The sequence below is a fragment of the Spermophilus citellus genome (assembly GCF_964194105.1).
Source record: "Spermophilus citellus genome assembly, chromosome: 7".
NCBI classification, from domain to species: Eukaryota; Metazoa; Chordata; class Mammalia; order Rodentia; family Sciuridae; genus Spermophilus; species Spermophilus citellus.
This window is the reverse complement of record NC_138188.1, coordinates 30,997,069-31,020,925: the sequence shown is the minus strand read 5'-3', so window position 1 is coordinate 31,020,925 and position 23,857 is coordinate 30,997,069. Positions and strand designations below refer to the sequence as shown.

Here is a 23,857-nt window from a genome sequence, read left to right as displayed (position 1 = left end):
AACTCACATCCTCTGAGTGAAAGCACATCACAAGAGGTGACCTGCCTGCTCCACAGTCATACAGTTAATTTAAGTGACTGGATGAGAAAGAACCTAGGCCCCTTGCATCTCCTGTGGTGAAAGAAATGGAAGCCCTGGGGGTCTGAAGTGGGACTGGTGAGACCCAGGTTACAAAAACTGCGAAGGTTAAGATGCAGCTGCTTGATATGCAAAATTCAACCAGAAGGCAGGTTGCTTTCAATGCATGCAGAACAAGGGCCCTTCCAGAAAAATACCCCTCCAAGCAGAAACAGGCAGGTAGCTGTTGAATATACAGGCTGAGTAAAAACATAATGCCAAGGGAGTGTAAGTAAAGGAAGTGAGTAAGACAGACGGCTATGATGGATGAGTGTTAGTAGGTTCCTGTTCACCCAAATTCACATGTTGGAATCCTGACCGCCCCCATCCTACTTGATAGCATTAGGAAGTCCACTTGTGGGAGGAGCCAGGTCATGAGGATGGAACCACTGAGATGAGTACTCTTATAAAAGGGACCCCAGCGTGCTCTCTCCTGCTTTCTATCATATGAGGATACAACAAGAAGCACCAGAGAAGGACCCTCACCAGAACCTGACTGTGCTGGCATCATGAGCTCAGCCGTGCAGTTTCCAGAATGGTTACAAATAAGTAAGTTCCTTAATCAGCCACCCTGTCTTTGGTTATATTTTGTAGTAACACTGACACTCTCCAAAATCCAGGGCTCCCACTATGTGCCTTCCACAGCGCAGACAAGACAAGGAATGCAAAAGCAGCACAGGGCCATGGACCATGTCTAGAGTCTAACTGTGGATACAAAGATGCATGATCCAGGGGGAAATTCCAACCTAGTACAAAGTCACCCTCCTGGAAAGCAGAGCTCAGGAACAGATTGTCCCCAGGTAACCATGAAAGGGCGATTGCGGTTGGCACTGATTAGTCACTGCACCCAGGGGACAGTCCCCACATCCTGCCCTTGGGAAGAGGCCCACAGGCCCAAGTGAGTAGGGGCAGCACTCAGTGGCCTGCCTAGCAGCCCAACCGAATGGCTGCGGCAGAAAGTGCAGCTGATGGCAGCAGGATTCTGACAGCTGGGCAGCTAAAAGCCTCCCACACCCAGGGCTCCTACTATGTGCCTTCCACAGTGCCTGTGTGCTGCAGCCTGAGAGGTGAACAGGGAAGAGCGGCAGGGAGCCCTCTGCTTTCCTCTGGAGCTCTGAGGGGCTGTCAGTCCCTCCTAGGCTGGGTCTTTTCCTAATGCCTGAGAGAACAGGGAGAGCCTCCATGAGGGCAGGAGGTTCAGGGATTCAGAAACACAGGCGGGGCAGGACATTCAGCCCTCCAGGGTCAGCACAACGGCTGCGTGCGTCTCTCCTCCCGTTCACTTTTCTGCTCCTGGTGCCTACACTTGGAAAAAAAAATTCAAAATCAATAGTTTAATAAAATCAGCATGCTCGCTTGCTTGCAAGAATGCATGACTTGCTCCAACTATAAATATTTCTAGTGAGGAAGGACACAGGGGTGAGGCTTGGGTTAATCCCTTCAGAAGGATTAACTAGTCACCTGTGCCACCCAGTCTCACAGTGTATCCTTACCACCCACCCCTCCCCTCCTCTAAAAGGCCCAAACTCAAGCAGCCCTTCCATTACTCCATAGAGTAACAATGTTAGGGGGAAGGGGGATCCTGCTGCCTAGCTATTCAACAAAGTTAAGCTAGATAAACTTTCTGATGTGACGCCAAAAATAAAACAATCTGCCTTAACTCCTCCTCAAAAGAAGGAACTGAGAAGAAGAATATAGACTACTAGATCCCTTTACACCCCAATATTCCTATGGCCTTTTAAACAGTTTACTCAAACACCTGAGGGGAAAATAGCACCACAAAATTTAGATAACCACTAAGGGTTCAATTAATAATATGTGAAAACCAAAGAGTGCAGAAGAAACCAAATAGTCATTCTCATGCCTTCTCATCAATAAACTCACAAGAGGCTAAGTTCATCCAATGAGAACCACACATGTACAGGAAACTACCAGCCCATGTTACTAACTAAAAACAAAAGATCGAACTAGAAAAACATCACAAGTACTTAGGCTATTCTTGCTTTGAGGAAAGAACAATGTAAAAGCCTTAATTGGATACAGAGTAAAATATGGAAAATAGAGAAAAAGAAAGAGAAAGGATAGGAGGTAGGCTGTGAGATAAACCAAAACTTTCAGATCTCACAGGTGGCTCACATCATTGGAGCCAGAGGTTGAAAACGTTTTAAGTGCAATGAACAAAAGAAACACCAAGATGCTTTCATCTGGACGGTGAGAGAAGAGCAGAGCCACCAGGAGAGCATCTCCATTGTCTGAGGACGCTGACGGGTTCACTCATGCTCAACATGTTATAATTGAGAATCAATGTGAAGCTTAAATAAACTCAAAGGGCTTACCCAGGCAGCCCTGTTCACGTCATGCTGCATTTTATTAAATGATGTGTAGAATAAAAGCCGGTTGTTTGGACCTTGGAAAACTTTATTTTAAAGTGGTATTATCGTACAATAATGGCTATGACCACAGCACTTGATCTTCATGATAAATCTCACCTTCCACAAGAGGAAACAACTGAGAAAATGAATCAGTGCCCAAGGTTATATAGAGTAGCCGTGACATGCTTATGTGACCAGACACACGCGGACGCCATGAGAATCCCTGAACATAATTTTCACAAACACAGGAAGAGGGAAGAGAATGTACCTGTAGGAGCTTCCTGATAGTGTTTGGGGGCTGGGGTCTTATCAAAGAAAGATGTGGCTATAGGAGGTATGAAAGCAGTGGGTAGGGGATGGCTACTCAAGAGCTGTGATGGAAACCAGCTCTGAAATGCTCATCAACAAGTACCTGTGCAGAGTGCTGGGCCTGACAGAAAAGAGGATGTGGGCAGGAGAGTACCCCAACTACCATGCTCCTAAGCATCCTAGAAAGTAGGTATTGCAATTCCTTTTTAACAATAGAAACACTGGGGCTGAGAGGTATTATGTATTTTTTCCAAGGTCACCTTGGGAAAAAAACCTGATAAAGACAGGACGGAAATATAGATCTGTTTGGTAATAGTAATGCCAGGTCTATCTACCATGCCTAAGTGTATCTATTCAGTGACACATGGTCACTGAAAAGATTAAGAAAGGGGCATTTTATGCAAAGAGGACTGAATGGGACCAAGGACCAGTTTGGGTAAAGGATAAACTTGTACATAGGAAGCTGGAGTTTGCCTGAGGACAGCCTTTATGCCCACGCATCTGTCCTGCAGCCACCTGGGAGACACAGAACTCTGTAAATAAGACCTAAGAAAAGAGACAAAGAGAATTGAGGTTCACAGAAGGAAGGAAAAGATGAAGGGGCATATGGAGGCACTCCATAAGGAACTAAAAGTTAAAATCCAGTAGGACCATACTTACATGCAGTATGCGCTTCTCCAAGTAAAAACACTGTTTTCTAAGTTGAGCGTTTCTAAATAACATCCCACCATTTAATGCTTGGCAAATATTGCACTAATGTCAATAATTGAGATTTTTCAGAAGTGGTCCAATAAGTTCTTTTCAATGAAAAGGGGATGGCTCTTGATGGCCAGGGGAAGCGTGCTCCTGTCTGCCTTCGTCCCTGCCTGATGGGTGCTAAGTATGCAATCATAGGAATGTGTCCCCTTGGAGGACATTATATCAACCACGGCTTCACCTCTTTGGAAGGCAATAGCCAAAATTCAGTGGGCTTGGGAGGGAAAGGTGGCCTCTCTCTGCGGCCCACAAGAAGAACAGGGCAGCTCAACAGGAGGGGTTTCAATGTTAGCCCTCAAGCATCTGCACCCAAAGTCCCTGTCTGCCTCAGAGCACATTTATCCCCCAGTAACCTAATAGGGAGTTAGTTGCCTGTGGCAGCACTCGATTCAAAGATTTAGGATGCCAGGCGCTCAGATATCTTTCAGAATCTCTTTACACCCAAGGGAGAACAGATGTCTTTACCGTTGCTGCAGAATTTTCATCAAGGGGCTGCAAATAAATTCCCGATTCAGTGAGAACTCACATAATTTTGTTTTATTTTTTCAAAAATAAATTGCATATGCACAAATTTGAGTTGCTTTATCTTTGGTTTATACTGTGTGATTAGTGCTTCCTTAAAATTTAAATGGAAGATTTTAATCTTCTGGCAACATGTGGTTATCTATATATAAATCTTCCTGTTCAGAAGAACATGGATATATGTTAAAATTAATTAGGCACAATTCTATATTTTCCCTTTACATTTAAAAAAAAACTCCATAGAGGGGACAGGGACCTTCACAGGGGCAGAAAGAGAAAATGGAGCAAATGATTCATCTCTGCTCTTTTCACTTCAGCAGTCAGCAGCTGGGAAAGACAGTTGATCCTCATCACCCTTCAATAACAAACTAGATTCTTCCCTCAACCAGTAGCTGAAGAAGCCCTGTTGAACTCCCTTTCCTTGGGACTATCTTTGAACAAAAGCGTATCCCTTTAGCGAAATACTGATTCTCTGTATGTGGTGCCACCATGATCCAGTTACTTAAGAAGTGCTAGAGACCTAAATGAATTCAATGAAATGATGAGCTGTTTGTGCTGCCCTGGATCACACCACTTACAGCTGTGTAAGTCCAAATGGAGCTGGAACCATCGTTCCTACCCTGACACAGAATCATAAATAAAGACGGAGCCTTCTGCAATAGCAGAATGCATTCCCTTGTTAAGTCATTCAATCACTGGTGCAAATGAAGCTAATGCTCTACAGTCAGGGGTGGGAAAGTGAGCCCAACATACTACAAAAGAATTATAAGTCCATTTTAATAAGGTAATAATCCCCCCCAAATATCAACATTAATATGCAATTTATTTTTAGAGTAATATCAAGTTATTTTTCTTTACCAACCCAGCTATTGAATAACACTTGTCAAAGATGTCAAAACGTCTTTCAACATTTAGAGAGTCACCTAGCCATTATTCCTGCGGGATACATGTGTGGCTGAGAAGATCAAATTTGACAGATGCAAAAAAATATATATATATCTGTATGGAAAATACAAGTCCCCATTTCCCAGTCATCTACCCCAGCAATTTCCCTACCATTTTGCACTGGAATATAACCAAACATCTCAAAGGAAAGAATGGATTCAGGCTTTTTCACAATTGCTACTACACATGTAGACTTTCAATTCTTTATGATACCCATAACCCATAAATACGGTTTGTATTAATTCTAGGAGTTAAGAACCCAGAGCCTATAAACTAGACAGGTGATGCATGTTCTATCCATCTATCATGCTCTATCCACTGATCTCTTCTAGAGAAACCATCAGGACCACACTTCTTACTGAAGCAAAGTAGTCCTGGGCCCACAGCTGTCTGGACCAGGAGAGAACATTAGCATCCCTAAGATTTCCAGGCACGAGGGCTTTTACCAGTAGAATGCTTCATTCTTTCTTCCAGAGTAGGTCCATTCATAGATGGTCAACTAGGCTATAGAGACAAAAAGGAGGAGCAGGAACATAGCCAAAGTGGGAATGTTGAGCCATGTTAATGGTAAAGAAGTAAAATGTGGACCAATTAACAATAGGTAGTGCAGATACATTTGGGGGCTACAACAGATCATGAACAATTTTCTTGCTTCTGAGATAAGTCTTGTCTCCAGGTGGACTGGCCAGACTACTTTCTCACTGTAAGAGGCCCATGGTCTTTCATCTGACTCTAACAGCTATTCTTTTCTTCCCCAAACACACACAGACACACACACACACACACACACACACACACACACCAAATTCATCTCTCTAGGCAGTTTTATTCTCAAGCATAAGTATTTGGGAATGTGGAGGGACAACTTGGTTGATATAATTATTTTGTTAAGAGTAACATGAGCATTTAGAGATCAGGGATGCTAAACATCCTGTCTTGGACAGGAAACTTCAACAGTCTACCAAAATGCTAACTATACTCCTCCAACATTCAGGGCAAAAGTGGGTAAGAAAAGTTACACTGAAGAGAAGAGGGCAGACAAAACACCTACAGCTAAAATCATTTGGCGGTAAGAAACTAAAAGCTCTCCCACTAAGTTCAGGATGAAGGTAAGGATGTCTCTAACACTGTTTATTTTCAACATTGTATAGGAAATGCTAACTAAAGTAGTAAGAAAAGAAAATTAAAAAGTATAAAGATTGGGAGGAAATAAACTACCTTTGTTCACAAAAATGTCAAATTGTCTATGCAGAAAATCTGAAAAAACTAACAAAAACAAAACTAAAGAACAACAATAACCAAAACTCTCCTGGAACTAGGTAAGTGATCATAGCAAGGTTACAGGATACAAGGTTATATATAAAAGTCAATCGCTTTCTTATATACCTGCAAAGAACAAGACAATTTGAAATCAAAGACACAGTGCATTGCTTTGGCTCTTCTGGGTCTTTAATCCTTCCATATGAATTTTAAGACTGGTTTTTTCTAGTTCTATGAGGAATGTCATTGGTATGTTGATGGGGATCACACTGAATCTGTAAGTAATATGGTCATTTTGACAATATTAATGCTGCCTATCCAAGAACAGGGGAGGTGTTTCCATCTTCTGAGGTCTTTAATTTCTTTCTTCAATGTTCTATAATTTTCATCATAAAGGTCTGTCACCTCTTTGATTATATTTATTCCCGAGTCTTTTAAAAACATTTTTGAGGTCATTGTAAATGGAATTGTTTTCCTTATTTCTTTCCCAGGAGATTCATTACTGAAACGTAAAAAAGCTATTGATTTTGTGGATCATGTATCTTGCACCTTTGCTACATTTGTTTATCAGCTCTAGAAGCCTTCTGGTAGAATTTGCTGGGTCTTCTAATTATAGAATCATGTATGAGTCAGGTTTATGTCGCTGTGATGAAAATGCCCAACAAGACTAAGTTAGAGGAGGAAAAGTTTATTTTGGGCTCAAGGTTTCTGAGATTCAATCCACGATCAGCCAACTCCATCACTCTGGGCCTGAGGGGAAGCAGAACATCATGGTGGAAGGGTAGAAAAAGCAGAGGGCATCTGCTGACCTCATGGTGGGCAGGAAGCAGAGAGGAAGGGAAAGGTGTCAAAGGGAAGATGAACCCTTCCAAAGTATGCCCCCAGTGACCCTCTTCTTCTAGCCATGACCTACCTGTCCACAGTTACCACTCAGTAGTTCATTCAAACTAGATGGACTGATTAGGCTATAGCTCTTACAATCCAATCATTTTGCCCCTGAATATTCCTACACTGATATAGGAGCTTTGTGAGGGACACCTCCTATCTAAATCATCATGGATCATGTCATCAGCAAACAGAGATAATATAATTTCTTCTTTTACTATTTGCTTCTCTTGCCTAATTGCTCTGGCTAGTGTTTCAAGAACTATATTGAATAGGAGTGCTGAGAGTGGACATCCTTGTCTTATCCCTTATTTTAGAGGAAATGCTTTGTTTTTCTTCATTATGATGTTGGCTTTCAGCTTGTCAAATATATGACCTTTACAATGTTGAAGTAAGTTTCTTCTATTTCTAGGTTCTTCAGTGTTTTCAACATGAATGGGTACTGCATTTTATCAAAGGCTTTTTCTGCATATATTGAGATGAACTTGTGGGGGATTTTTTTCTGCTTAATTCTGTTTATGTAATGAATTATATTTGTTGATTTGTGTATGTTGAGCAATCCTTGCATCCTTGGAATTAAACCCACTGGATCATGGTGTATTATCTTCTCAGAATGTGTTTTTGAATGCAGATTTCTAATACTTTATTAAGGATTTTTGCATCTACGTTCATGAGGGATATCAGTCTATAATTTGCTTACCTTAATGTACCTTTATCCTTTATGTGGTTTTAGGATCAGCTCTTATAATCTGGGTCTTTAATCCTTCCATATGAATTTTAGAACTGTTTTTTCTACTTCTATGAGGAATTTTAAGAGTGCTCCCTCCCTCTATATTTCATTGAATAATCTGAGAAGGCTTGGTACTAGTTCTTCTTTAAAGGTCTGGTAGAACTCACCTGAGAATTCATCTGGTCCCATGCTTTTCTTTGTTGAAAGACTTTTAATTACTGCTTTAATATCATTGTTTGATATTGGCTGGTTTATATTTTTTAATATCCTTTTGGTTCAACTTGGCTAGGTCATATGTTTCTAGAAATCTGTCAGTATCTTCTGTAATTTCTGACTTATTGGAATATAGATTTGCAAGAAATTTTCCTAATGATTTTCTGTATTTCAGAAATGTCCCATGATATCTTCTTTTTCATCTCTAATTTTGTTGATTTGGGTCTTCTCTTTGTTTTGGTTAGTTTGAATAAGGGTTTATCAATTGTGCTTATCTTTTCAAAGGATCTTCTCTTTGTTACATTGATCCTTTGTGTTTTTCAGTTTTCCATTTCATTAATTTAGGCTCTAACCTTAATTATTTCCTCTCTTATACTGGTTTTGGAATTAGTTCTTACTTTTCTAGGGCTTGAGATGGAACATCAGTTTGTTTACTTGTGGTTTTGTTTTGTTTTTTAAATGTTGGGATTCAATGCCATCAACTTTCTTCTTAGAATTGCCTTCATAGCATCCCAGGGATTTTGATATGTTGCATCTCTGTTCTCATTTGTTTCCAAGAACTTTTTGATTTCTCCCCTGACTTCTTCTATGATCATTCCTCATTCGAAAGCATATTGTTCATTCTCCATGTGTTAAAATAAACACAGTATAATTTATGTTAGTACCCCCAGTAATCAAATATACAGGTATATATCTTAAAGTACATAAGTGTATGAGGAAAACTAAAATAAAAGAAAAATATAAAAGAAAAAAAATAAAAGAACAACTAGATAAACGGAGAGATATTCCATGTTTGTGGACTGGAAGACTTAATAATATGTCAGTTCTTCCTAACTTGGTCTACAGAGTCAATACAATTCCAATAAAAATCCCAGTAGGTTATTTTTTGGCTATCAACAAACTGATTCAAATATTTACATGGAGAAACAAAAGAACTGGAATAGCCAACACAATATTGAAGAAAAAAAGCTGGAGGACTGAGATTACATGACTTCAAGACTTACTGTAAAGTTATAATAATCAATAGAGTATGGTATTAAAGAATGAACAGACACATAAATCAATGAAACAGAATAAAGAGCCCAGAAATAGACCCATATAAACATGAGCAGCTAATCTTTGATAAAGGAGTGACATCAATACAATGGAGCAAAAAGTCTTTTCAGCAAATGGTGGCAGTACAACCAGACATTCATATGCAAAAAAGAAAAAAAAATAGATACAGACCTAATGTCCTTCAAAACTGAATATGAAACACAGACTTAAATGCAAAACATAAAACTATGTGTAGAAGATAGGAGAAAATCTAAATGACTTTGGGTAAGGCAATGACTTTTTGGACACAAAACCAAAGGCACAATCCATAAGAGAAATAATTGATAATCTGGACCTCATTAAAATTTAAAATTTTGCCCTCTGAAAGGCAATGGTAAGAGAATGAGAAGACAACCTACAGACTGCAAGAAAATACTTGCAAAAGACATATCTGAGGGCTGGGGATGTGGCTCGAGCGGTAGCACGCTCGCCTGGCGTGCGTGCGGCCCGGGTTCGATCCTCAGCACCACATACCAACGAAGATGTTGTGTCCGCCGAGAACTAAAAAATAAATATTAAAAAATTCTCTCTCTCTCTCTCCCCTCTCTCACTCTCTCTTAAAAAAAAAGACATATATGAAAAAAAATTGATACACACAATATACAAAGAGCTCTTAAAACTCAACAATAAGATAAACAACATGATATTTTAAAATAAGCCAAAGATCTTAATAGACACCTTACCAAAAAAGACACCCCAAGGGCTAATATGCATATGAAAAGATGTTCCATATCATGTTATCAGGGAAATGGAAATTTAAGCAATAATGAAATACCACTGAGACCTATTAGAATGGCCAATATCCACAACAGTGACAATTCCAAATGCTGCAACAACAGAAATTCATTCACTGTTGGTGGGAATGCAAAATGGTACAGCCACTTTAGAAGAGAGTTTGGCTTACAAAACAAAATATACTCTTACCACATGATTCTCCCATGTGGTAATGCTCCTTGGAATTCACCCACAGGAGGTGAAAACTTATGTCCACAAAAACCTGTACATGGATATTTAGAACAACTATATTCATAACTGACAAAACTTGGAAGCAACCAAGATATCCTTCAGCAGGTGAGTATAAAAATAAACCGTGTACATCAGATGATGGAATGTTCTTTGGTACTAAAAAGCTATCAAACCATGAAAAGACATGGAGGAAATTTAAATGCATATTACTAAAAGAAAGAGCCAATCTGAAAAGGCTACATACTATACAGTTTCAACTATATCACTTCTGGAAAAAGCCAAAGTAGGAAAATAATAAATATCAAGAGTTTCCAGGGGGTTGGTGGGGTGAAGTGGGGAAGGGAGATGTGAATGGGAACACAGTATTTTTAGGGCACAATGGTGCACACCTGTAATCCTAGCAACTTGGGAGGCTGAGGCAAGACAATCACCAGTCTCAGCAGCCTCTTCAACTTAGTGAGGCCCTAAGCAACTTAGTGAGACCCTGTCTCAAAATAAAAATTAAAAAGGGATGGGGGTGTAGCTCAATGGTGAAATGCCCCGGGGTTCAATCCCCAGTACCAAAAAAAATAAAATAAAATATAAAATAAAATGTTACTATAATAGTGTATACACATCATTATACATTGACCCACACCCAAAGAATACACAATCCCAAGAGTGAATTATAATGTAAACTATGGTCTTTGGGTGAAGGCGATGTGCCAATATAGGCTCATCAGTTGTAACAAATGTGCCATCCCGGTAGGAGATGCTGATAACAGGGAGACTATACATGAGTAGAAGCAGATTATAGAGGAAATCCTTGTACCTTTCTCTTTATTTTGCTTAAACTTAAAACTGGATCCAAAAAAAAAAAAAATGAAGTCTTTTTAAAAATAAAGGGAGCCAGAGGTACAGTGCACACCTGTAGTCCCAGCTACTCAGGAAGCCCAGGCAGGAGGATTGCCTGGGTGGGGGGGGAGGGAGGGGGAGGGGGAGAGAGAGAGAGGTAGGGAGGGAGGGAGGGGAGGGAGGGAGAGAGAGAGAGAGAGAGAGAGAGAGGGAGGGAGGGAGGGAGGGAGGGGGAGGGGGAGGGAGAGAGAAAGAGAAAAAAAATAAAAAGTAGCCCATCAGAAGTACCAGTTAAGACTGTCCAGGAATCAATGCCAGTCCCCACCCCACTCCAACAATAATATTCATGGCACATAAACTCCTTCTCCTTCCCTCTACCATGCAAAACAGTTTTGGGCTTAGTTAGCTTTGAATTACGTATTTTTAAAAGTGTGTCTTATTTCCATATCTTTCCAATTGTTCTAATAAGGACAACTTCTGAGCAATACTGGTAATATCAGTAGATAATATCAACTTAAAAATTCCTCCATGTTGCTAAAGGGCTTAATTAGTAAATGTGTGCTGTAATAAGTCTGTTGGAAAATCTGCTTTAGTGACTAATTCTTCAGGGGATAACTCCTCAGAGGTTGAGCTTGTGAATTAATACTCTCTTATGAAACACTTTTTTGAGCCAAGTTGGGGCTTAGAAGAGTGAGAGGTGAAAATTCTCTTGTCACCTCTTCCAGACTCTTTGCAAAGCTCTAGGCAATATCAAGAGAGACATTCTGTACAAACAAGCCTCACCACCGAGGGTCAGGACGCGGAAAGACCAAATGGAAAGAGACAGCTCAGCAGCCTTGGATTAAAGGGCAAATATTTTAGAGTCAGTGTACTCGATTATGTCAGACAGACAGACAGACCCAGGGCACTTTTTGTAGCAGATGGATACTGTAGCAAGGTAAAAAGTTCAGCACCATACACTTACAGTTTGAAAGTCTTCCCAGGAAGGAAACATTTGGTTTTGAAAGAATTGTTTTAATGGAGTTGAGAGGTCTTGTTATAACTATCACTACAAATGTGGGTTTCCAGCAAAATAGGAATCTTTATAGATTGAAGCAGTGCTAGCCAACAGAACTCTCATGATGGACATGCTCTACATTTGCACTGTCCAAGATGGTAGCCACTAACCACATGTGGCTGCAGAGCAATGTGAAATGTGGCTAGTGCAAATAAAGAACTGAATTTTAACTTGAATCAGTTTTAACAAAAGAGCCACATGTGGGTAGCAGCTACTGTACTGTATAATTATAGGAAAGGGCTTAGAACATGATTTGGGTTATCACAAGAAAATTTCATGTACATTCTTACCACCTGGAAAAATACTTTATCAGTTCCTTCACTATACACACACACACACACACACACACACACACACTTTGTAGGTTGTTACTACACCAGAAACCACCAGACAGAGCAGTGCTTCTCAAATTTTAGCATCCATCAGAATTCCCTGGGTGTCCTGTTAAACACCCATTACAAGGCCCACTCCTAGAGATTCTGATTTGTTAGGTCTGTACATTTCTAATAGGTACCCAGGTAACTCTAATGTTACTGGTCCAGGGACCACAATTTGAGTGGCTCTTAAAAAAAAAAAAAAAAAAAAAAAAACCTTTCAACATCAAACATCAGCCTACTCCTACCAAAGTAAAGCTTCTTTCACTTGTCACATGTCTTCCACGTAGAAGTGCCTCTTTCATCTAGGCACGTAGAATCCTTCTCAAGCATTCTTAAAGTTTTGCTTAACATACAGGATTATAAGTGCATGGCAGACGGCAAATAACTCCTTACAATGACTTCTCTGCATATTAGATCCAGAGTAGAGTGCGGTTGGTATAAATTTTGTGAACAAGTCTAATAACCACAGGGACCAGAAACTTAGTAAGGGGGAATTCAAATATGCCAGGACAGTTTACATCAAATCCCTGTACTAGCCCTATCTTAGAGAGGTGAACTGAGGCTCTTTACTAAAATAATGTGGACTACTTCAGATCAAGCCAAAATCACAGCTTCCTTCACCATTTCAACACATAGCACTGGAAACATCAAAAAAAAAAAAAAAAAAAAAAACCAAACACATGCTGTATTTAAAAATTTTATTAATCCCTCCAAGGTCAGATATTGAAGTCAATAACCCTTTTCCATATCCCACCCCCCTGCAAAAAAAAAGAAGGAATAGAAATATAAAGGTTCTGTAATAAAAGCAAATCTCTCCAGTCTCTGGTCTTTATTACATTACTTGCAAAAAAAAAAAAAAAATTGGTCTGGGACAGCAGTCATTTGGGAAAATATCTTTCTTCTGGAGGTTATGTCTTTCTGTCCTTTGGTCTAATTATACATGAGTCACTTTAACAGTAAGAGATCACCTGACTGTCAAATGCAATTTCCTTGACTGCTCTTCTGAACAACCTTCTTTCTGCCTCACCCACCCTTCCTTTCTTTGCAAAGGGAAGCCTTCCTCCAGAATAGACCACTGCAATGATCTATAAGGTGACACTTTCAAGGAAATTTAGAAATCCAGCACTGTTCATCATTTCCCCCACTACTAACCCCGCCCTCTTCAAACTCTCCCAGTTCCTGTCATTACCATCAGAAGGATCAGGAGTGATTCTTGGGGTCCTAAAAACCTGGGAGGAAAGTTGTTAAGCATTTACAAAGCCCCCAGGTAGTCAGTCAGTCACACAGTACTATGTGTATTACTTCCTGGGGCTGCCAAGGTATTCAGGTGTTTGTAGGTACAGACAGGGAAACAGAAGCAAAAGAAAGTTCAATGTTTAGAACACAGTCCCAGAGAGACTCGGAGCGAGATTAATTCCTGTATTCTTCAGCTGTGCTTCTCAATCAGGACAATTTAGCTCCCCAGGAAACATTCTGCCATGTTTGGAGATGTTTTAGAGAGTCATAACAGTTGGGGGAGTCACCAGCATTTAGTGGTTAGCGGCTAAACCTCCTACAATGACATAGGACAGCTGACAAGAGAACTGCCTGTTTCAAAACATCAATACCACAAAGGCTGGAAAACCCTGGTGCCCTGGCATCTCCTGCATGACTTTCTTTGGCCCCTCATCAATGGTTTAATATGGCTTCCTCTACAATTTGATCCTTGTCCAGCATTTCCATAGAAACATGCCAGTCAAGTGCTCTCTCTTTTAAAATAGGAGATATATGTGACCCAATGAGGGAGGCTAGCAAAGCCTGGCTCCATGCTCATGAAAAAAACCTAGCAAAGGCCAGTTCCTCTTGAGAGCACCCTCCAGGCCCCTGCTGAGGTCTGCATCCAGCCTCTCACCTGGACTCCCGCGTGGCTGGCATGCTTAGCAGCTGCCTCTCCCTCCCTGTTTTGCTTATCTCCAATTGCGCACATCACTTGAGAGCTGTAATGATGTACGTTTATGGGAATCTCCAGAGATCTGCAGCCCTTAATTGTCTATTTTGTTCAGTAAATTGTACTCATTACTGAGCCACATGAGGCACCTAAGTACATCAGCCTTTCTGGGTGCCCTCTGTTGGAGCCTGGATAATGGAACATTATCTAGCAAGGCCTCTGCAATATTGAATCCAGCTGCTTAAAACAATCCTCTACCTGGTTTTTCAGCTGATACTTCTTTTTTTGTAACTTCCAGTCCCTCTTTATTATCCATCCTTAGGTCAGCTTAGATTAGCATTAATCATAATTTTCTTTTCAATTAGTTTGGTTTGAGTTTAAGCTCTAGAAGTTGGAGAGCTCAGCGTGACAGTGGTGTCTTTTCAACCCTTCCTTCCTGGATTTCCACCTGGGCTCTGAGAAGGGCACACTCAACAGTGAAGGCTTCTGATGGTCTTGAAAATCTTCAGTGTAAACAATTACTCAGAGTCAGCTTTGGGTATGATGTAGCCACATGCACCAGGGGCTACAAGCAGATGGAGAATGAATGGGCATGTGGCTTCCGGTGACACTGGATGAAATAAAGCGGAACAGACTGAACCATGTGCTTTGTTAGTGCTAATATGCTCCAGACCAGGAAGCTATTTCCTCAGTGGAGAAAAAAAAAAATGATCAGCAAAGGAAAACTTAAGCAGAGTGATCCATGGAGAAAGAGGAGAGTGGGCAAGAGAAATATGAGAGAGCAGAGCTAACAATATGATATAGCTTCAAGTATAGTACCCCACAGGGAGGCCCAGTAACCCTTCCCATAGAAATCACCTCCCATATGAACTCACTAAAAATTCCTGTGCTGAGACATTTCCACGCACAGAATCCATAGCATCACCTGGAACACAGTTTTCTCTTTATAACTGCTGATTTGCATGGTGTCTGTGAGTCAAATCAATAAAGCCTTTCATAGGCAGGGCGTCCCACTTCGCTGACTCCAGAAGCCTGGTGAGACAAGAGCCCCTGTGACTTGGCAAAGCCAGAGAAACAATGGCAAGGAGAGCCGTTGCCTTACCCTGGAGTAGAGGGTGTGGAAGCCTTCAAACACGCTTACATCCTCACGACCCATCGGCTCTGCTGTTCGCCACTCGCTCACTTCTGCATGTTGGACCACGACCAGTGGATCACCAACTGCCAAGTAAAAAAATGCATGACTGCATCAGTCCAAGTGCCACAGGAAAGCAGGGAGCTGAAAATCCAAACCTTGGTTCTCGTGTTTCAACAAAAAAAAATTTGAAGTCAAATACCAAAAGTCATGCAAGAGAACTTAGAATAGGTGAAAGTAAAGTAAAAGCAAAGTGAGGCTTAGGCAGAAAGCACTCTCAAGAGAGAGAGTGGGCCGTCTCTGAGCAGAGAACAACAATGCAGACAACGCTACCTCCAAATTTATTACTGTTTGCTGTTTGCCAGGAGATTGGGGACCATCTTCTGTGGACTCTATCAAGAATTAGTCCCATTAATCCTTTTATTTTGAGGTATTTTCCCATTAGCTCCTTTGCTCCTGTTTATTTTCTACAATTAACTACCACCATTTGCTTTCTCCTCTACTTTGGAAGTAGTTTAAAGGAGACCCTAAAGTAATTTAAAGAACACTTGTGACCGTGCCGTGCATTTCACTGCTCATTGCTAGCTGCTACCTAACACAAGGACCCACCACTTCAAGTCTCAAGCCACTGTTTGAGTGAGTGTTAGAGTAGGCCAAGTGCTTAACACACAGACCCAAACCTCTATTAATGGTTTGGGCACAATCAAAGTTCAGTTTTGGTTCCTGTATGCACATAGGATGGATGGAGGTCAATTAGTGGGGTGGCATGATACAGTGATCCAGGTACACAGGCTGAAGCAGGTCTGCATCCTTAAAACATAAATTCCGAGAGGTTCTTTCCATTCTAGCCAGCTAGGAATGGGAAAGGGAATTTGCATCTGTGTGTGGTCTCCCCTTCCTGCTTAATGTGGTTTACAGCACTTTTTTCTACTTCCACACACATTCTATTGGTTGGTTAAAACACAATCACACAGCCACACCTAATCCCATGGGTTGAGCAACTAGCAATCTTTACCATACAAAGCTGATTCCAGCCCATTTAAGAAGACAACTTTAGGGTTAGAGCAGGGAGTTCTGGGTAAGACATGAGCACACTAACTTTGACTTAAGTTTCTTAACTCTAGGTCTCAGTTTCCTCATGTGTAAAATACCCTGCCTCCCTCAAGGGTCAAGGGAAGATTCAAAATGAAAGGGTCAAGGGAAGATTCAAAATGAAATCAAGCAGCTCTTCTCAGACTTTCATGTGTGTGCAAACAGTCTAGGCATTTTGATAAAATATAGATTCTGATTTGGTGATGTCAATTTCATGGGTGAGGCCTGATCTACTGCATTTCTAATAAGTTCCCAAATGATGTCAACGCTGCCGTCCTCTGCCCACACTTTGAATAGAAAAGAGATGCAGGATTAGAGAATATTTTCATAAATTTTATACACAAAGTGACTTGCAGATATAAAGAATTCTTGCAGTGACAATCACCTGAATACACTGTAAATGAGTTCCTGGCTTAGCCAGCATTTTAAAGATGCATTCAGACTAGAATTTCATAGAGTCATAAAATTTTCAAACAGGAAAAAAATTTAAGTAGTCACTGCTCTCTTTCCTTTTGGTCAGACAAGGAAACTCAGAGAAGTCAGTGTTGGCCCCTGCTCCAATTTCAAAATCACTTAGCAGTGTGCCAGGACTAGAATACAGAAGTTGGTCTTTTCTCTTTATTACATGAACTTAATCAATAACCTCCTAAAGAATACGTAATGTTTAATTCTCCAGCTAAAGAAAGAACAAATATTACCCTGGCCTATTCTCAAAAAAAAAAAAAAAATCCCAGAAGGTGGCATTCACCTGCAAGGATCACTACAGGTCTCAGTGCCGGCAAAGTGTCACAGGGCACAAATCAAGAGATTTTCAAGAAAACATCCTTTGCAATGCAATGATTCTCTGCCAAAATTAATTTCTCATGTATCCAAAATGGGGGTGGAACACAAAATAACTTCTGCATTCCTTCTGGAAAAAAACTTTTTTTTTTTAACTTTCAAAATATACAACTCTGAGTCAGTTCTAGTTGGTGACAATTAGTAAAAAGAGAATTAGGGATTGCAAATAGTAAAGGGAAATAAAATAATGGGCTAAAGAGGAACACTGGTTTCCATGTTACACCATAGGTACAAATAAAGGAATGAAAGGAATTTTTGTTTACTCCTTGCCATGTAAATTATTCTGCATCTTTAAGATCTTGGTGGGTCCTAGGAACTTATAATAGAACATGAGATGTAGTACCTCACTAGTGAAAGAGTCAAAATTCCAAGTCATAAATCAGAAAGGCAATGAATATGTGGAAATAAAATTAATTGTGGGAGATGGGAGCTCCTTGGTATGCACATCATCACCAATAAAACAAGTGAACTTGAAAGTGTTTGAGGGAAATTAGGAGAGTACCTATTAAGCAAGGAATGACGAATGAAAATGGAAATCAATACTTGGATATCCATTATTAACTTCAAATGGGGTAAAATGCTATTCTTAGCATCTTCTTATGGTGACCAATTTCAAACATTTTACTGAAGGTAAAATGTTCCTAAAATCTTCCACATGTTTATTCCTAGACTCCACCCCAACACTCTTTCGCCATAATGTCCTTGTTCCACAACTGAGAGGTCTTCCATCTTGGCACTTTCCAGAGTCTAATCTAGACTCTAGACTCCTTACCTTATTTTTGTGTGGTAGACCCTTTTGCTAGACCGTTGAAGCCCAAGGACTCCCTTCTCAGAATAACTGTTAGACTGCAGGTAAGATAAAGTGCACAAAATATTTACTAATTAAGTGAATTCTATGTAAATGCTCTCCTGTCCACACAGACTTGGGGAGTAAATGGACCCAACTTAAGAATATCTGATTGGGGGATGACTATTCTAGAATGATGGAAGTTTTTTTCTTACAGGAAAGAATATGCAGAAAAGTTTTAAAACTCATTGATACACAGCTAAACAATCCTACTCAGGGTCGGTAAGTGAAGAGAAGAAAGAGTTGCAAAGAAAAGCCTGACCTTCAATTTCTGCCTATACTAAAGCTATTCATGCTGGGGCTTTAAAATCCTGTATCAAGAAATTCTTCAAAGGACTTTCTTGACCCATTTCTGCAACACAGCATTTTCTGTGTCCTGATGTTGCAGGACACAGGTGAAGGAAGGTGACATTAGAGAAGAGAAGACTGTAGTGAGTCCTGTACTTGGGTCCTAATCCCCCAACCGATTCTTTGCTACAAACCAACTTCTGAGGTCAACTCATGCACCTCTGAGTTGAAACTCCCTGTCTAAAAAAAATGAACAGGTTAAGTTAGACCATCTCCAACATTTTCTCTGACCTGTCAGGATTCTGACACTGCACCACCATTTCTCTGGGAAGAAATATTAATAAGATTTCTTTTTACCCTAGGTCCAAATTAGGAATAAAGCTTCTATATAAGAAATTTCCAGAGGATTCAGAAATGTCTTCTGAGAATCACCTAACCATAACTTTAAACCTAGAAGGGACACCCTCTCACCAAACCCAGTAAACAGGTAAGGAAAATGAGGCCCAGAGAGGCAGAGATTTATTTGTGGTCATATCATGAGGAAACGCTAATGCTATTGTGAGTACTGCTATCTAGCACCAGCGGAGTTTTAGGAATTGGTGTGGGTATTCAAAACCAGCTCCTCAGTTCACTTGGAGAGAGAAATAAAACAGAAATAAGCTGAGGCATGAGACGGGGACTGCACAAGGTACCAGGTGACTGGGGTAAGGGCACCCAGAGGCAACGTGGTGTACCTCAGGCAGGGTCAGAGCTGAGGTCCTCGGTCGCACTGCACCCTTTTTAATCACTGGGAAAAACACCTACCTCCTTCAAATATCATGTCTAAAAAATCCATCTCAAAGAACAAGCATAATTATTTCAAAATGGGGAAGGAAGATACATATGTGAACCCTCACTAATAAGGTTAATAAAACCAAAGTTCAAGTTTTGGGTGGTTAATACCATCTTGAAAGATCAGCATTAGTTAAGAAAAATCTAAAAGAAACTTGTTAGAAATTTTCAAGTTTAAAAGAAACTTGAAATAACTTTGACCTATCTTCTGTGGACAGCCCTGAAGTCTTGTAATTACTCCACAGCAGTTTTAATAATACATTCACTGCTATCTTCAGAATATGTAATTATTGGCTTGTTGGTCAAGTTTAGAAATCATATGACTATTTCCATAGTCCCATCCATTGTAGAGATTAACTTTACATGAAATAAATACAAATAATGAAACTGTTGGAAATTTTGATCAAATCATGATCTAAATATGTTTCATTAACCAACAATACACATGCAGAATGCTTTTAAACTTATGCTTTGATGCTTAATTGTCTATTTACCCTCTGCCTTCTGCCCTCAGAAACACATGGAAAGTAATCACAACAAGGCACATTACTCTCTATCTAATATAATGAGCTATGGCTTTCAGAACCATTTTCTTTGAGACAGGCATGGTGGCACACACCTTCCAGCACTGAAGAGGCTGAGGCAGGAGGTTCCCAAGTTGGAGGCTAGCCTCAGCAATGTAACAAGACTTTGCTTCAAAATAAAAAATAAAAAGGACTAGGGATGTAGATGATTGAACAGTGCCCTGGTTCAATCCCCAGCACACAGGCACAACTATTTTCTTTGAGATTCTCTTTGAAAGCTTGCAGAGCCTTTCAAAATCCAGATTAGAGACTCCATCCACACTGCTGGTTTGACCACTCCATAGCCCAGCTTCTCCAGGAATTCCCAGAGGCAGCAGTGCCATCTACTGGTAGGGAGGGTACAACTTGTTTTCTGAAGCCTGTGCTTAACATGAACCGAGGACCCAAAGAACAGCAGTAGAGATTTGTCTTTGTGAGGCTTTTTTTTTTTTTTTCTAGAGCACAATGCAAGAAAAACTGATGCTTACAGCCCGAGGGAGACACCTAACCTCCACAGGACCCTCCGTAATATGAACCACAGGTCCTCTGGAAGCCATATGAAGCCCAGCCAGGATAACTAATACGGAGGCAGCTCTGTCTGGAAATGCCCTCTCAAGGCTCCAAAGGCAAGCGGCAGAGCCTCACTGAACTCAACATTTCCAGCCTCTTTCCCCAGTGCTTCCCTATCAGATGATCTCACCTCAGTGCCCCCACCTGTGGCCGCTTTTTCCAGCTTAATCTTACAGCCTGCACTCTAAGGACGGCGCTCAGAGCTTTTCAACATGAAGGCTCTTATATTTACACAATGTGACACAGATCCTCCTCAAAGGACATTAGTGCCTAGGCATGCAGGAGGGACTTTAATCTCTCTCATTAGCTCTTCATCCTCCCTGTCCCTGACCCAGAGCGCAGAAAGGAAATAAATTTGTTTTTCCCTTGAAAGTAACACTAGTGGGCTTTTATTGAATCAGAGAATAAACCTTGTTCCTATAGGTCGCTGAGGTATATTGCTTCCCTTGAGTTGAACTAAACCTGCCAATCTTCCTGTTGCCCTGGCATAACCTAATGAGTGTTTCTCAACCGTTGGAAACCCTGCCACTGTTTAAACAAACATCATATGCCCTTTGTGTAGTTTATATAAAAAAAAATACATTTTTCTCTAAAAACAAAAGTGCATGGCTTTCTTAAACTACGCCACCTACTTCACCCTTCAAATTCTCTTCCCCACTACATACCAGCTTAAAAAAAAAAAAAGAAAAAGAAAAACACTGACAAAGTTCTTAAATACTTCCACCAATCTGCTTTGTGTTCCAATCCATCAGGTGACAATCTGTATTTCACTTTACAAGGGTCATTTGTGAAGTACCATTGAGCTTCACAGCAATTTCTGTTCTTTCACATCCCTTCATCTCAGAAAACCACCAAAATATGACTTGCTGTAGTTGATAAACCTGAAGCTGATATCCCTAACAAATTGAAGTGTCACTTCCTCAAAAAAAAAAAAGATTTTTTAACTCACTTAGTAAATTGAATTTTCAGCAAAGGAAGACATTTCACAAGTATGGGGTGTGTCTTAGATGTCTGAATATCAGATGGTTTCCTAAAGAAACACAACTCTGTAGGAAGGATAGAGTACCAAAGGGCTTTGAAGTGGTATCAGGATGACTCTGAGCAGTCTGGTGAAGATTCTTGTTCCATCTCATACCAGAGTAAGTCCTGATGGTTGAACCATTTCTTACTGGGTAATTGCCAGGTATATCCAACCAAATACTTAACCAGTGGAACACGGAAGGGACTTTATATGTTTCACTATAAGATATACCATATGCCCTTACTATTGCCAGTCTGGGGAGATGGAGTAGAAGTGGGGGATACCTTGCAGAGTTTAACCAGCTCCTAAACTCCTGGACACACCCTCACCCTTTTAAAGTGTGATTTAAAGTATGACTTAAGGGCTGGAGTTGGGGCTCAGTGGTTGAGTTCTTGGCTAGCATGCGTGAGACACTAGGTTTCATCCTCAGCACCACATAAAAATGAAATAAAGATATTGTGTATCCACCTACATCTAAAACGTAAATATTAAAATTTTAAAAAGTATGACTTAAGGGAGATATCCTCCCCTCCCCCACCACAACTCTTCTGGCAGCCAAATGGTTTAAACATACACTTTTCAAAGAATTAAGGAGGTCTGAGTAGGTTCAATTTAGACCTTGCCTTCCCTCTCCCCATAGGCTATTAACATGCTGAAAATAAGTAGTCACTTGGGCAGCACTAGAAATTTACAGAAAATTACGCCCCCCCCCTCACACACCCCCTTCTTATATTCTTAAAGAAGAATCTCAGTGTGATGGTCTGGTCTGCAGTTCACTGCAGGCATTTCCCTCCTCACCATTTACCAGCCATCAGTTACGCTCTATCTGTAATTCTTTTTTTTTTTTTTTTTTTTGTAGCCTCTCGTTGAGACCGGCTCCATCAGTGCCCGACTGCTTTTAATTTATTTTTTTCTTTCTTTCTTTTCTTTTTCTTTTTTTTTTTTTTTTCTCGTTTCTTTTTAGTCTCTTAACAAATGTCTGGATTTCTTCAGCAGGCTCAAGGCGATCATTTCGGTGAAACTCTGGGCTGGGAGCTGGCGTTCCAGGTCCAGCGGGCAGCCTTCTCGGAGCAGCACCCCGGGTTCCGTGCACCCACGATGCCCCCACCCTGGCCAAGACTGGCGGCTCTCCTTCGCACAGCTGCGCTAGGAATTCGGCTTCGCTCGCAGCCGCCACCGGATTAGTTCGAGTCCCAGGGGCTCGGCCAAAGTGACAGTACATTTTTTTTTTCCTACTGTTCTCCATGTGACAGGTCCCACGGCTTGAAAGCCACCTTCTGTTTAGCCCAAGTCCGGCTCCCGTGACGCCCCCGCCCCGCCACCCGCACCCTTTACCTGGAGAGGGGACCGATGCCAGCATCCCTCCGGGCGGGAAACAAAGGCGCAGGCGAGAATGCCAGGTGGGCAACCCCCTCGGGCAGAACCCGCAGCGCAGTGGGGAGGATGGGGAGGTGCATCAAAGGGTAGGAAAAGGGAAACCGAGGCAACGACCGAAGCGGCTGAGCTGGGACTGCATCCTCCCCACAGCCGGGCTCCTGGGGCAGGCGGACCCCAGACCTCCCCTGCCCCGCCCAGCTCTGCCCACCCCCGGTTTGCGGGAGCCGGCGTGGGAGAGACTGGGGGACTGGCCGCTGGCTCTGCTTACCTCCGGAGAAGCGCTCCGGCTCCCTCCGACGGCTCGGGAGAAAGCCCCGCCGCTCGCGCACGCGCACTCGCGCTCTCGCGCCTTCGCCCCTCTGGCCCCCGCGCGCTCCCCTCCGACCGGGCTCTAGCCCGCCCCGGCCCTGTCCGTCAGCGTCCGCGAGAGCCAATCCGGTCGCCTGGAAGGCCCGGCGCCGGTCACGTGTCCAAACCAGCCAATCACCAAATTGCCCTGGGCAGCGCCCGCTCCGATGTCCCTAGGGGTTCGGTTGCTACCGCGCTGAGCCGGTGCGAGGCTGGCACAAAGGGCTGAGTCTCTGTTTTCCAGGCTGAGTGGTGCTCGCTTGATCAATTATTAAGTCAGGTGATTTCTCAAATTCTAATTTAAGTAAGAATCACCCGAAGAATCTTGTTAAAATGTGGATTCTGATCCCAAAAGTCTGGGGTGGGGACTCTTTGAGATTCTGCCTTTTTAATAAGTCTCCAGGTGGTGATGACGCTGCTCCTGGTCCGAGGACCACAATTTTAGGATCATCCGTCAGAAAATGATGGTTATAGCCCCTCCACGTGCTATTTGAAAGTTTCATGACCTTTTTGGTCCTTCCTCCAGTGGAAAAGTATTCCAGTGACTGACAAAAACATGGGATGTCCTAACGACATCTATAGT

The 23,857-nt window shown here is 41.5% G+C and overlaps 1 protein-coding gene across 4 annotated transcripts in view; it reads right to left on the bottom strand.

Annotated features, from left to right (window-relative positions):
• Positions 1-23,320, bottom strand: part of TMEM108 (transmembrane protein 108) — a 303,875-nt gene extending 280,555 nt beyond the window's left edge. For all 4 annotated transcript variants that reach the window (XM_081300783.1, XM_081300785.1, XM_081300784.1 and 1 more), the window contains exons 1-2: positions 23,195-23,320; positions 15,468-15,583 (exon numbers count right to left, since the gene is read on the bottom strand). The gene's annotated coding sequence lies outside the window, so the exon portion shown is untranslated. The remainder of the gene's footprint in view (positions 1-15,467; positions 15,584-23,194) is intronic.
• Between the last annotated feature and the right edge of the window lie 537 nt (positions 23,321-23,857).